Here is a 15,339-nt window from a genome sequence, read left to right on the forward strand (position 1 = left end):
CTGACCATGACTTCCCATTTTCTTTTGCATGTATGTGTCTATCCTTTCCTAGTCAGTGCCTATAACATCACCTAAACCACCCCCTTTTACTCCACCCCCAACCTAGCCAAATATACACTTTGTTCCCAGCTTCCTGTCTCAGAGGGTCCTTCCTGCTCTTAGCTGCCCTCCTATGCCTGGCAATAAAGGCTTTCTTTATGTTTGTTCTGTCTCTCACTCACACCAAACCTAACATATAAGTTTCATCCATTTCTCTTCCCCTGCCAGTTTATCTGCTAAAATAAAAAAAAAATATTAAAAACCAACAAATCCAGCTCATTAGTCCTGTAGTTTCTCAGAATCTGGAAACTGCAGCAATAAAATAAACTCTAAGAGATTCACAGAGTCACTAATAATGTTCTTGTAATACCTGTATTTCCTACTAATTGGAAATTAGATCTAGAGACTGCATCAGATTCAATTTTTTTACAAGTATATTTCATAGATGCTATTATATGCTCTGATCAGCAAATATATAGGACTGGTTGCCTCCTTTTTTATCTTTCTAACTTGGAAATAGCATAAATGTCTGATACTGTGAGAAGAGTTACATAACCCCACCACAATAGAATTTTATGCAGCCATTATTGATCAGAGTTTTGATCAAGAATATTGTTTTACAAGAATATTGAATTACATGGAGAAATGTTTGTCATATAATATTGAGAAGGAATAGGAGTTGAAAATATATACACCATAAATTTAACACGTAGAAAAAAGACTAGAAGGAATCTCTACAATTGTGTTTGTAGATACTATTATTCAGGGTTGGAATTATGGAGAATTTTTCTTACCCCTTCTATATTTTTCAATTTTCAAGAATGCATTTATATTACTTTTATAATACACAAAAATAATTTGAAAAACTTCTATTTCTGTATGTAAAGTTGTAATTTATTCTTCTCAAGTCATCCCAAGAACCACAAAATTTTACCTTCAGGCAAGATTTAAACAAACTAAGAAGCGTGACCATAGAACAAATTGCTAGTCAGTTGCTGTTTGGGCCCAGTGTTTGATATCTCTGGTCTTTTGGGTCACAAAACACAGCCTACTGGTCACAGAGCATTAGCAAGAATGGAGATTGTTCATCAGAAAGGCCAGAAGAGCAGACCACTTGGCTCAGTGGCCAGGCCTCAGAGCATGGGTCTTCAGAAAGTCCAATCTCGCTGTCTTAGACTCTTCTCCAAGTCACACAGCCTCTGAAATGGCATCCTGTAGATACTGGGGCAATGACAAGTGCTTCTAGCAGGGCTAGCCCAGAGCAGCAGCCACCTTAGAAACATGCTTGAAGTTCCCTCTGCCAGGGCACCAGTGCCAGACTACATGTTTGACCAGGACAGAAAAAGAGGTGATATTTCCATTTATGATTTCAACCTTTATCTCCATCCTGGTCTAGGTTAACCTAGGTTGATGCCTGAACATGGTAGGCATCAGACATTAATGTATAAGAGAAAATTAGATTTTAAAATCTTTGAAGCCCCTTTGCAGCTCGAACTGTCGAATCCTTTCTGGGACTGTTTTTCTTCCAAAATCCATGTGAACTATACCAAAGAGAGATATTTATGGTTCTTCAACATTAAGTAATCATTTGAACATATGTCCCCACGTATATAGCATTGGATTGCAGCAGCAACGTCACATATACAAATGCTACTCCTTGAGCGCAACCACTCAATCGTTTCCTATTTGGTTTCCTACAAATCAGTTTGGCAGTTCTTCAGTCAGCCAGTCTCAGCCTTGGTGCTCTTGCTTTCCTTTAAGTGAGTGATTTATTTTAAATCTTTTTTTCTTTTATAAAGGTAACACAAACTGACTATGGGTAAATAGGAAAACACAGAGTGGTATCAACTAGAAAATCAAAAGCTTAACCTCACCATTGAGAGATAACCACTGCCAATTTTCTGTTGTTTCTCCATAAGGCATTTTAACAGTATGTTCACATATTTTACATAGTTGATATAATGTAGATCCAGTTTCATGTTGATTTTTTACTTAACATCATAATTATGGACACTTTCTCATATCATTACAGTTTCTTGTGGGTATCTTTTGTTCTTTAACTTTCTGAGTTTTTTTTTTTTAGCTAATTAATTAATCTACACTGATATACAGAGCTTCTACCATGTCCAAGACAGGTACAGTGGGGTATTCAACAGCATGTGACTATGACAATGTTCCCATCCATGAGAGAATGAACGACAAGTATACAGAAAGCTTTTAGACCTGACCAGGCAGGAAAGAACCCATGTGCATCTGAGAAATAGGAGGGCGATTCTGGAGATCATATTTTTCAGCCAAAACTTAGGCCACAAAATCTGACCAAAGTGACTTTAAGTTATTTGACCTCTTTGTACCTCGGTTTCCTCATCTGTAAATGGCAATGTGCAAGCGTTTGCTGTTTTATGATTTGGGGAATACTGAGATATTTCAGAAGTTGTTGCTTGGTTGTCAAAATATTTGCAGTAGTAGTGCATTCTAACATGGGTGCAAAATATTTGAAATTTGAACTATCCTCAAAGATATAGAATAAAAGGTCATTTTATGCAAGGGAAAGGAAATGAGAAAGGAAGAGAGAAACAGAAAAAGAGATGGTCTTTCCAGCTAATGATCAGAGAGGAGGAGAGGTGTGAAATGGACTTGGTAATACTCCTTAAAAATCCTAACACTTTGATTTCATTCATAGTTTCAATACTGAATAAAGGCGCTTCGTCTGACACCTCCTCGCCCCTACAGACTACATAGCCCTGCCCAGCATCCAGCACCCACCTGCACAGAGAAGCACTCAGCTGACCTCTGTGGGCTTGAAGGAAACCAATATACTTCCAGACCAATTATTTCCCTCTTTATTTTTTAACCAGGAGCAAATCCCTGACGGAGCCTTGTGCTCCAGTGCAAACATTTTCCACCAACTTTTCAACACAATGTAATTTGATATGGCAATATCAGTAGAGGTCCAACTAGAACATACTTTAAACAGCATTTGGCTTTTTGGCTCGCAATGACAGAACATCTTTCCCAGAGACTATTCTCCTCATCCTTTGCATGGTTTGACAATGAGCAATTTTCTCATAAATTTTTTTAACTTGAGAAACATTTTTTTAAAGGAAAAAAAAAAAAAGACTAACCAAGTCCAGCCCTTAAACTCCTGCCTGATGTTGAAACAGCACTGCTGGGAAATGATCACAGATTAGAGTACCACAGCCCTGGGTTCCCCCTCAGAACCCCTTCATGAGGAGCTGGGGAGCTGCTCTCAGGGTGGAAGTGGTGAGAGAAGCCAAGGAATAATTTAAGGATTAGGAAGGGTTATAAGAAGGCTGGGTTTGGTCCTTTGAACCTGTCAACCCCCACAACACTGTTATTCCTAAGGTCACTGACAGAGGATGCGGGTAACCTCCTCACAATCAAGGCCCAACCTACTATTTAACCTCATCTCCAGCACTCATGTCTACATCTTGTAATGCCCTTCGTCCTTGCCCTTCCTCCTGCTCTCACCACTTAGATGGAACCTTTTGGTGTCAAGATACTCTAGAAATCTTTCCCATCCTCCTGGCTGCAAGTTGATCTCTTCTGTCACTAGTTGTCTTGGTTACTCTTCTCTCGTTGCTGGGACAAATTACCTGACGCCCAAAATTAAGGAAGGAAAGATTTATTTCACTTACAGTTTGTGGAGGTTTCAGTCCATACTTGGCAGATTACAAGGCAGACTGGCACATGGCAGAGAGCTATAGCTCATGGCGACAGAACACAGCAAAGCAACAAGCACACACAAGGGAGGAAATGGCCAGAAGCACCCTCTTTCTCTCCCTTACATATGCAAACTATCCACCCCAGGGAGGGTGGAGCTCTCACACCCACAATCAATCAAACTCTAAAAGCCTGCCCCATGGCTGCATGAGGCTTTGGGGGGACACACAGACACAAATCATAACACTAGTCTACCTGGATTTCTCAAATACCATTTATTTCTTTCTCACATGCCTCAAACCTATTTAGGACCAGGTCTTATTTTTCTTATACCCATATATAATAATATCTTTCATTTCTGTAATGCTTTTTGGGCTACAAAACAATTTTGCATATATTTTATCACTCAGGCCTCACATCTGGTTAAGTGGCTATTTATTTTGCTGTGGTACTGAGGATTAAACCCAGGACATTTGCACTGAACTATAACTCCACCCCTTTTTATTTCTTATTTTCAGACAAGGTCTTGCAAAGTTGCTACACTGCCCAGGGCTCAAACTTGTTGTCCTCCTGCCTCAGCCTCTCAGAGCACTGTGATTACAGAAGAGTGCTGCCCTGGCCAACATTGGTAGCTTTTTAGAATTATTTACAAGGAAGCATCTGAACCCAAGAGCTTAAATAACTGGTCCAATGAGATGCCAAGCCAGGATTTTTATGCCCGGTCTCCTCTACTGGATGGTCAGTTCCCAGAGGACAAGGAACTCTACCTTAATAATCTTCACAGCCCTGTTAAACCCAACACAGGGCCTGGTTCTGAGCAGGTATTCAATGGTTTGCTCAGTGAGTAAATATATATGATCTTGGACAATCCCTTCACATCTCACACCTCAGGTAAGACGGCTTTGACAGTGTTCCTGGACTTCTTTCATTTAATGGTATCTTCTTTCTGAATTCTCTTCTGAAGCCTGCATGTACTGTGTGTAAGCTGCACCCATTTTATTCTATGGTCTTCAAATCTTTAAATACTCATATACTGGTTTCCTATTGCTGCTGTATCAAACTCCACAAACTCAGAAGCTTAAAACAGCACAGATTTATTCTCTTACAGTTCTGGAGGTCAGAAACCTGGAATCAGTTCCGCTGGGCTAAAGTCAAGTTGTAGCTAGAGCTGCCTTCTTTTCTGGAGTCTCCGAAGGGGAATCTCTTTCTTGCCCTTTTGGCTCCTAGAGTAGTGGTGGCAAACCTATGGCACATGTCACACAGCAGGCTGTTTGTTATCATGGAAAGCTCTAAAAGGTTCGCCATTGCTGTTCTAGAGAACTGGATTCCTTAGCCTGTGGCTCCTTCCTCCATTTCAAAGTGCATCACTCCGATTGCTGCCTCTGTCATAACGTCAGCTTCCATTCTGTGGTTGGATCCCTCTTTTACAAGGACTCCTGTGACACCACTCCTAAGTGGATGTGATAGCATTCAGAGGTTCTGGAGATTAGGACCTGGGCATCTTGGGAGGCATTATTCAGTATACCCCAGTGATCACTGCATTTGTGACATCCCTTTTCTTTGTGCATTTGCCTGCATTCCCAGGACACTTCTAGCAACCAGAGGGCAAGGCTGTACCTTATTTGCTTTTATATTTGCATCAACTATCATGGCTCCTCACGTACAGTGAGCACTTACTAAACAGTTGTTGTATAAATAAACAGGCCTATATATATGGACGTCTATTACTTCTGTCTTAAAAACTATCTCAGCGCATCTTTTTTTCAATCAGACTTTATTGATGCATTTTAGATATACATAATGATCACATTCATTATAGAGAATTTGTACCTGTACATGATGTAATTTGTTTCTTTTTTTTCCTATTTCCCTACCCTCTGTTCAACCCTTCCTCCCCTCCCCATGTACAAAAGATTTGTTTCCATTTTTCCTTCTTTTCTCATTTTATTACCTTTCTCTTCTTTCCTTTCCCTCTTCTCCCTTTCTTGTTCCCCCACCACTTGAACATTTTCTTCCTATTTCACAATACCCATTACACATTTTGTTCCTTATTTACACTTTTGGTTTCTCACATCAGAGAAACAATGTGGTATTTACACATGTGTGTCCTATTTATTTCACTTAAGAGTATGGTCCTCAAAGTGCATCTATCTCGAGCTTATCCTTCTTTATGGCAGAGTAGTACTCCATTGTATAAAAAAAACCCATCTTCTTTATCCATTCATCCATTGATGGACATTTGAGCTGTTTCCAAGATGTGGCTATTACAAACTGTGCCACTATAAACATGGGTGTGCATATATCGCTGTGGTTTGATGCTTTTAATTTTTTCAGGAAGATACCTAGAAGAGGACTAGTTGAATCAAATGAGACCTTTACTGTTAGTTTTTTGAGAAATCTCCACACTGATTTTCACAGTGGTTGCATCAGTCTACACTCCCACTAACAGTGAAGGAGTGTTCCCATTTCCCCACAACCCTGCCAGCATTTCTTATTGATTGATTTTTTATAATAGCCATTCTTTCTGCAGTGAGATGGAATGTCAGCATTGTTTTAATTTGCATCCCTTGAATGACCTGTTATGTTGAACATTTTTTCATATATTTACTAGCTGCTTTGTACTTTTTTATCTGAGAAGTATATATTCATCTCAGGTGCCCATTTTTGGACTAGGTCTTTAAATTAGGGAGGTCTGATTTTTTTTTTTTAGTTCTTTATATATTATAGATAGTAGTCCTTTGTCTGAGGAACAGCTGGCAAAAATTTTTTCCCACACTGTGGGTTGTCTCTTCCCTCTGTTGGAGGTTCCCCTTGATGTGCAAAAGCTTCTTAATAAGCACAACATTTTAAAGAAACATAGCTTCAAAAAAGGCCTTAAATGTCACTCTTTAATGAAAATTTTCTCAAGAACATATAGGAGGACACCAGCACATTACACATCATTACACATCAAAGCTTCAAAGCAATGCCCTTGAGACACTTCTCCCTCTACTCCAGGGTCTTTCACTCTGCCTCTCCACTTGCCTGCCCATCTACCAGCCAGACAGAAAAATTCGTAATTGTTTCCAGGGAAAATGCAAGAGCATCAGGATTTAATTTTGGCACCAGCCACCCTCAGCCAATGGTCAGGCTATCACCAGGAATGAAAAAGAAAAAAAGGACTAGCCACTTCCTAAATTCTTGGGTATGTTCCTGGACCTGCCTTGCACACAGGGAGGAGCGGGGGAGGAAGGATTCAAGGCATCCAAGGTCTACTACCCAGTGGTTCCAGGACTGCAGTGGGACCAACCTTGCCTCACTAGAAGCAATTCAAGGGGAAGTGCCTCCAGCCAGGGCCCCAAAGCTGACTGTGACGAGGCCTCTGGTAAAGCACATCTGCCGGGCAGCACATCTAAGACATGAAGGCTCAGGATATCCAACCTCCTCACTAGACCATAATCTCCAAAATGAATGGGTTGAAGGTCTTCCATCTCCCTCCTCCCAAATTCAGAGTCTGATTGAAATCTCAAGTGGTTCAGTAACCCTTGGTTATAAAGTCCTGATGTTCCAGGTGCTAATTTACAACTCCTGATGCTATAAATTCCCGACATGATTTAGCCTTAGTCTCTAAGGCATGCTTCTAGCCATTTTGCTGTATGGACAAGACACCCTGAGTATATAAGAATGACAAGAGCTAAGAGCTGATGAGAGTTCCAGGGAAGAAGTTTTGCCTGCTTTGCTGCACCTAATCCTCACATCAACGCTATGAAGTAGGAAGTATTGTTGTCCCACATTTTCCCCAGGGAAACAGAATTAAATCAAACCTAACTGACTTGCTTAAGGTCACAGAGCTAATAAAAGTTAAGAGTCAGAATTCAAATCCAGGCAGGCTGGTACACCAGTAGGCAAAACACTGCCACTTCCTGTTGACCTGGAATAGGAGTTGAACAAATAAATTGCAGCTGCTCTCCACCTTGCCATGTGTTCTAATTAGGGATTTCAGGCATGCAGCATCATATGCAGGGGGTTGGGGGTCACACCGAGTTCCCCAACATTGAACATTTACTCCGGCTTGTGTCCATCTCAATATCTGCCACTCCTGTAGCCTGAGGACACCTCCATGGCCCACCGCTCCCTAGTTCTCTAGTTTCCAGAAGTATGGGGCCTTTGAGATGGTTTGTTCCTTCCTCCTCAGTGGCCACCCAGTGTCTGTGAAGCTGGCCTCAGCCTCTAACCCTTTCTAGCTTGCCTGCCCAGGTGTCCTCCTTCTACTTCCTACAGGGCAAGGGTATCCGTGAGGCAGGATTAATAACATCCATGAGGCTAAATTAAATCCTAATTGCAAGCTTCAAGCCTCACAGGGAATTTCTTAGACTTTTCAGTCTGATGGGTGTCATGACCTCGTGTAAGGTGGTTTTTCATCTTGTACAATTAGTTCCAGACAGTGTATTGTCCCAAAGATTCAAATTCTTATCCCAAGAGTGTCCCCTCTTGGATTTGTTACAGAAAAATAACATTTCAAGTTGAACATATCAGGTGGTAGTTCGACTATGTTGACATTCACATTCCCTCATGTTAAGAGAAACTCCTACATTGTCATTTTTAATGATCCAACATGTTTTTAAAGAAAACTTGCTTAGAAATTCCTCTATTACTTGGCACTTGAGTCTTTTCCAATTTTTCACTTTTCTACAGAGTAGAAAGTAGATTTTTTTGTTTGCTTAATTTTAGTTTATTGACTTCCTTGTAGATAAGTTTCCTAAAGTGGAATAAATTGCCCAGAAGATATAAAAATTTTCAAGAGCTTCTATTACATATACTTTTATTGTTTGTTTAAGAGATCGTACAAACTTGTACTGTCACCAGCAGCATGTAAGTTTATGTTTCCCCACAGTTCTGTTAACATGAAGTTTATCATTTTTGTTTTTCTTTTGATAGTTCTAGAATGATACGTTTGAGTTGTTTGAATACGCTTCTTTAATTTTTTGTTGTTGTTGAGACAGGGTCTCACTACATAGTATGGGCTGGCCTTGAACTCACAATGTTACTGTGTATCCCAAACTGCCCTCAAACTCACAGCAATCCTCCTGCCTCAAGCTCCCGAGTGCTGGGATTACAGGTGTGCACCACAATGCCCAGCTTTTTGTTTTCAAACTGTATATTTTTCTATGAAATTATTGTTCTTCCTTTTTATGTGGGAATAAACTATGTAACACTTTTTGGCAATTTATAAAGTGGAGTCCAAGACACTCACTACACATTTGTATCAGATCTTTCCTATTCTGAAATAAGCTAATATTCTTCACATATCTTTAATTTCTACAGCTTTGTTTTATATGTATCAACTATAAATGTCATAGTAATCTAGATATGTCCATACTTTTCTATCTTGTCCTTAATAATATTTTTCATATCTTTAATAGCCATATGTATGACCCCTTTAAGTATGAAATGGCCAGGCTATTTTTCTTTCATTTTTAAAAAAATACTAGAATAGGTTTTACTCTAATCTTCTGAAGGATATTATTAAAGATGATGTGTATTATTCTAAGATAGTCACTTCTCTGTTATTCTATTGCTCAAACAAGAGTTAGCAAGCAGTGAAATCATTCTGCATTACTGTGCTTTTTTTTGCGTTTTTATAAATTAAGTTTATAAAATAAAACAGCTGTGCTACAAGAATTTCTGCTTAACTTCCTTCATTAATTTATTTCACAAAACACGGACTTGGTACCTAATGTGTTCCAGGCACTGTTCTAACCACTAAGGATAAGCTATAGACAAACAAACAGAAAATCATACTGTCTTGGAGGTAAAATTCTGGTAGTGGGGAAGCAATTTTAAAAATAGGTAATATGTAAATAAAAAGTAAGACAGCAAGGAGTGAGAAGGAGGCTGACAGAGAAGTGGAAAGCTGAGGTTGTCAAAAGGAGCTTAGGAGGCCCTCACTGAGGAGATAACATCTCTGAACGAGACTGAGAAAGGGAAGGGAACAAGCACACACAAGTCTGGAGGAAAGAGGGCTCCGACAGAAAAAAACAAGTATGCAGGCACATCAAGCTCCAGTATCAGGAAGGTGCCTGGCGTGCTAGAGGCACCAAGAGCTCAGGGTGGCCGCTGCAGGGGGTGGGGGAGAGGAGGGGCGATCAGACAGGTGAGGGAAGGAGTAGATCTCGTAGGGTCAAGTCATGCACTGCAAGGCCTTTGGCATTTATTCAGAGGAAGATGGGAAACCTTTGGGTGATTTTGCACGACAGGAAAGATTTAAAACCTCGCCAAGGGCCACGGTGGCTATGAAGCTGAGAAGGACAACAGGAGAGCGACAGTGGGGCAGGTCAGTTAGAGGTGATGGTGGCTTAGGCCAGGGTGCTGGAGGTGGTAGATTCTGAATCTATTTTTGACCTCTCAAGTGTGGAGACTGAAAGAAAGTCAGGAGGAGTACATCAACTGTGGCCAGGTCATTGGAAGGATAGTTATATCTGTCTGCTTGCTGGAGGCAATTTAGCTCTATAAAGTCAGAGGTTGATTTATCTCAGTTTTGGAGGCTGGGGCATGGCTGTTGCATCAGCTCGTTTCAATCAAGGGCCCTCCCATTTGCCTCACATGGTAATGGGTGGCAGCAGCGGGACTCCGTGTGTGAAGTGATTACACTGACAAGCAGGAAGTTAGAGAGCCGTACACAGCTCTCGGTCTCAAAAAGCACCCAGGGGTCACAGGAGAGTGACTTCTCTCCCTTCCCAAAGACAGCACCTTCAATAACCTGGGCCCTGCCTCTTAAAGATGCCAGCAGCTCAGTACCGGCGCAGTGAGAGCCAAATAGCCAGCGCATTAAACCTTGTGAGACAAGCCGAATCCATCCCCCAGTAGGGCTTTTGCCACTCACCGAGCTGGAGCTATCTATAGGAAGAATAGTTTTGAATTTGGAGCTGGTCCTTTTCAACTTAAGACACTGTACTCTAGTGAGTGGACTTGTTATGCTGATTGTTTTTCTATTTAAAAAACTAAAGTTTTGATAAATGTGGCTTTTGGTAATCCATTTGAAATCCTGTGGTAAAGTTCTATATTTTCCTAATATCTAAGATTGATACGAATTATTTGGTTTTTATAATTATTTTCTTAGGCCTTAATGATATTGCATTAAATCCATTAATCCATTAACTTTGAAACACATTTATTGGATTTTGTTTTTCCTATAACCATCTGGTATACCTCTCCAGCTGTCCACAACCTCTTCCCTTTTCCTGTTATGGCTCAATAATTTTCTTGGGCTAAATCTTGTGGCTCAAGGAAAATCTTTGAGCAATTTATTTTTGGTTTGTGGTTATGAATGGAATCTTTCTCTTTTTTTGCATTTTTATTAAGAAGCAGCTATATTTCACTGACAGAAATATAATTGTTCTATGTGGGTTTCTTTTGGCTCACATCTTTGCTGAACTCATTTATTATTTATAGTCATTTAGGGGATGATTTTCTTGGAACACTTAAGCATATAATCATTCCACTGAAGTACTATTTTTCATCATATATTTTTATGTCTTTCCCAAATAGTTTTTACCACCATTTCTAATAGCCAGTTAAGAAGAACAGCTATGAAAGAATTCCTGTTCCACCTTTGAGGAGAAGAGCCCTCATGCATCTCTAGTAAGTATGATATCAGAGCTTCAGGTTAACTACAAAGCTTTTCTCATGTGACAATAAAAAATCTCCACATCAAAAAAAAAAAAAAAAATCTCCACATCTAACTGTGACGATCGAATAAGGATAAGTATGATATCAGAGCTTCAGGTTAACTACAAAGCTTTTCTCATGTGACAATAAAAAATCTCCACATATCCAAAAAAAAAAAAAAACTCCACATCTAACTGTGATGATCGAATAAGGAAAAATATTAAACTTCACTGACTTTGCAATGACTATTAAAAATATGATTGCCTAAAAATTGCCTTCCTTTTTCATCCATGGTTTAATTTGTTCTATTCCTTTCTTTTGAAAATGAAAATTAGCTATGTAATGAAGCGCCAAGGAATCTAAGTGTAATGGTATTTTTATTTTCTCTTTAATTTTTACCAGCTTTTGGTATGTCTTTATTATTACATTACTTGGAACCTAAAACTTCAGAATTGTGTGTTATTCATTGTTAATGTATGCTACTGCCCTTTGTGAGCACAAAATCTGCTTTATTTGATACTGTTTTTATGTATTCATTAGAAAACTTAGGGCCAGGGATGTAGCCCAGTGGCACAAGCGCTTGCTTGGCAAGCACAAGGTCCTGAGTTCAGTTCCTGGTACCAAAAAAAAAAAAAAGAAAAAGAAACTTAGAATACTTTCATCATTTTATCCTTTAATAATGTCTCTGGCTTTAATTATTTTTTATGGGTAATAAATAGTTATATTTCTTTATAAACTCAGTCTCCAAACTTATTTTCTTCTTATAGGGAAGTTTATCTCTCTTCATGTAATATAAGAGATATACTGATATCTTTCATTGTGCTTTATACCTTACCATCATTGCATCATTCATTCTTGATTCTAATTGGTCTCTATCAAGAAAGAGAAACACAAACCGGGCATGGTGGCAAAGCCTGTAATTCTGGCACTCAGGAGGCTGAGGCAGGAGGATTGTTGTGAGTTCAAGACCATCCTGGGCTACAGAGTGAGCTCAAGGCCAGCCTGAACTGCAGAGCAAGACCCTGTCTCAAAAAGACCAAAAAAAAAAAAAAGAAAAAGAAAGAGAAGCAAAAAACTTTGACATTGTGAAATACTGTTAAAAATTTCAGTTTTTTTAGGTAGAATTTGATGGACTCTGGAGTGTTTGACATTTTTTTACCTATAGCATCTCATTTATTCTGGATAACAAACCCAGGAAATAGGTATTATTATCTTCATTTTGTATTCTTTGAAGATCAGAGAGGCTCAATTGTCTTTTTACTGTTCTACATATAATAAATTATAGAACCATAATTTAAATTTTACTAACCATCACATCACAAGTTGGTTTTACTTTGATTTACTAACCTTGACTTTCAGTAATCATAGGTGTGCTCTCTTATGGATTTTTCTGCTCCTTAGAGTTTTTTTTCACTGGCTGTGGCTTTTACCTCTCTAGAGCTCTGCTGATAAATAATACGCATCCCTCTCCTTTTGTCTTCTAGAAGAGAAGTGGAATTGGTCGATCTCATTTGTTCTCTGGCAAAAGAGGACTCAGATACAAGTGTGTCCCTCTCCAAATTCCTGAAGTAACCTCCATGGCATTGCTTCTATAGATGTAGCCTGGTGTTTCCCTGCCCCTGATGCATCTGAGAAATGAACTGCTCACTAACAAAATGGATTCTTGAGCCCCATCTCAGACTTACTGAGTAAGAAATTCTGTGGACAAGTTCCAAGACTTAACTACTTACAGACCTCTTTAGGTGATTCTAATGCAGACTTGAGTTTGAGAACCACTGCCCAAATTTGATGCAGTAAACTTCCTATGTCAGACACACCCTTGAATGATCCCTCTGTGAATTATGTCCTTTCTTCCCCTGAGTATGGGTAGAATCTGTGACTTTCATTTAACCAGTACAAAATGGCATTAATGGACATTCATGTGGTGTAAGACACAAGACTCCACATTATGTTACATTCTATTCCAGTCTCTCTTGGCCCTGAAGTAAGCTGCCATGTTGTGAAAGCCTGTGAAAGGGTCACATGCCAAGAAGTACGTGTGATCTCTCAAAACTGAGAGCAGACCCAAGATGACAGCCACGAGAAAACAAGGACCTCAGTCCTTCAACCACAGGAACCCAATTCTGTACACTAAGAATCCAAGCTCCATAAAAGAATATAGACTCAATGGAAACCTAGACTGTCATTTGTGACAGAGCAGAGCACCCAGAACACCCATGCCTAAACTCCTGATCTACAGATACAGTGAGATAATAATTGCATTTAGTTTTAAGCTGCTAAATCTGTTGTAATTTGATACATGGCAACAGAAAACTAATACTCCTCCTGCCATGGTTTGGATCTGAAATGCTTCCCAAAGGTGCATGCTTCCCTCCCAGCTCAGCACTACTGGGAGGTAGTAAAGACATTTCAGAGGTGGGAGCATGACCTTGAAGAGGGTTTGGAATGCTGGTCTTTTTCTTTCTCTCTTTTGCTTCCAACCCCCATGAGGTAAGCACCCTGCTCCACCATGCATTTCTACCATGATAAACCACCTCACCATAGAGTCAAAAGCAATGGGGCTAACCAACCATGGACTCAGACCTCCAAAACTGAGAACCAACATAAACCCTTTCTCTTTTTAAATTGATTGTTTCAGGTATTTCACTATGGTTAATGGAAAGCTGATTAACCCAACTCCTTTAAAATTTTAACATTTAAGTTTTTCATATCATTATTGAAAGGCTTGGGGGGAACAGACTGCAAGTAATTATTTATGTATATTTAAAGGTATCTTTTAAAATATTTAATACACTACTACACATCCATGATAAAAATAAAAAACCAGTAATACCAAGAATTGGCAAAAATGTAGAGCAACTGAAATTCTCATGCTGGGAATGGTAAATAGTACCAACACTTTGAATAACTAGCATTTCTTTCAAAGTTATCCTATACCTATCTAGCAGTTGCACCCTATTTACCCAAAAAAATGTAAGACTATTTCCACTCAAAGACTTGTAAGCCAATGTTAGTAATAGCTTTAGTCATATAGCCAAATCTGTAAACAACCCAAATGTATCAACAGTTGACTGGATGAACAAAATGTGGAACATTCATAATAACAGGACACTATTTGGGAATCAATTATTGATGCATAACACAAATAAATATCAAAAGCATTGTGCAAAATGTAGAAGCCATATACAAAACAGTACACATTGTGTGATCCATTTATACAAAATGCAGACTAATCTCTCATGACAGAAAGCAGAGCAGAGGTTGCCAGGAGCCAGGACAAAAAAGGGAAGAAGGGTAAAGGGCACATGGAGTCTTTTGGGGATGATGTAAATGTTCTGTATCTTGACTGTGGTGTTTTATAAATATTTACATTTTTTAAACTCATTGCAGTATGCATTTTAAGTTAATATGGTTTAACTCTATATAAGTTATTCCTTAATAAAATTTTAAAAATAGATAATACATCCACATACTACACAATTCAAAAGGCATAAAAGATGCAAAGTAAGTCTGCCCAATCCCAGAGACAACTACTGTTATCAGTTTCCTGTATATATTTCTAGAGCTATTCTTAATATAAATTGCTGGTCATTATAATCAGTACACTAAAAAGATACTTTCTCTTCTAAGCCAATCTCTACTTGAGGGGCACTAGATATTCCCAATCTTTTTGCAAACAACGATGAACACAAAATTGCTGAGCGAAGGACTACATGTATTTTTTTACCTTTTAAAATATTGCGAAGTTATCCTCCACAGAAGTTATAGCAATGGGCATTTGGACCAACAATGACAGTCTACTTTTCCACACTGTTGCTGACACAGCACATTCTTTTATTTTATTTTAAACAGAGAAGTAAATGAGAAACAAACAAACAAAAAACAGAACAGTAAATATGTAATACAACCACCATTGTTAATTCCCTACCACTTTGTTTGTAACTCTGTATTGTCTGTATTGTGCTTGTG

General features: G+C 39.0%; 1 long non-coding RNA gene across 1 annotated transcript in view; it reads left to right on the forward strand.

Moving 5' to 3' along the window:
• The first annotated feature begins 10,330 nt into the window (after positions 1-10,330).
• The window catches only part of LOC102012998, an 8,445-nt gene continuing 3,436 nt past the window's right edge, over positions 10,331-15,339 (forward strand). Inside the window, exons 1-3 of the long non-coding RNA XR_261687.2 lie at positions 10,331-10,661; positions 11,251-11,343; positions 12,855-13,058. This is a non-coding gene — a long non-coding RNA (uncharacterized LOC102012998). The remainder of the gene's footprint in view (positions 10,662-11,250; positions 11,344-12,854; positions 13,059-15,339) is intronic.

This window comes from Chinchilla lanigera, unplaced genomic scaffold (genome assembly GCF_000276665.1).
Source record: "Chinchilla lanigera isolate Chin_1 unplaced genomic scaffold, ChiLan1.0 scaffold00034, whole genome shotgun sequence".
Lineage (NCBI taxonomy): Eukaryota > Metazoa > Chordata > Mammalia > Rodentia > Chinchillidae > Chinchilla > Chinchilla lanigera.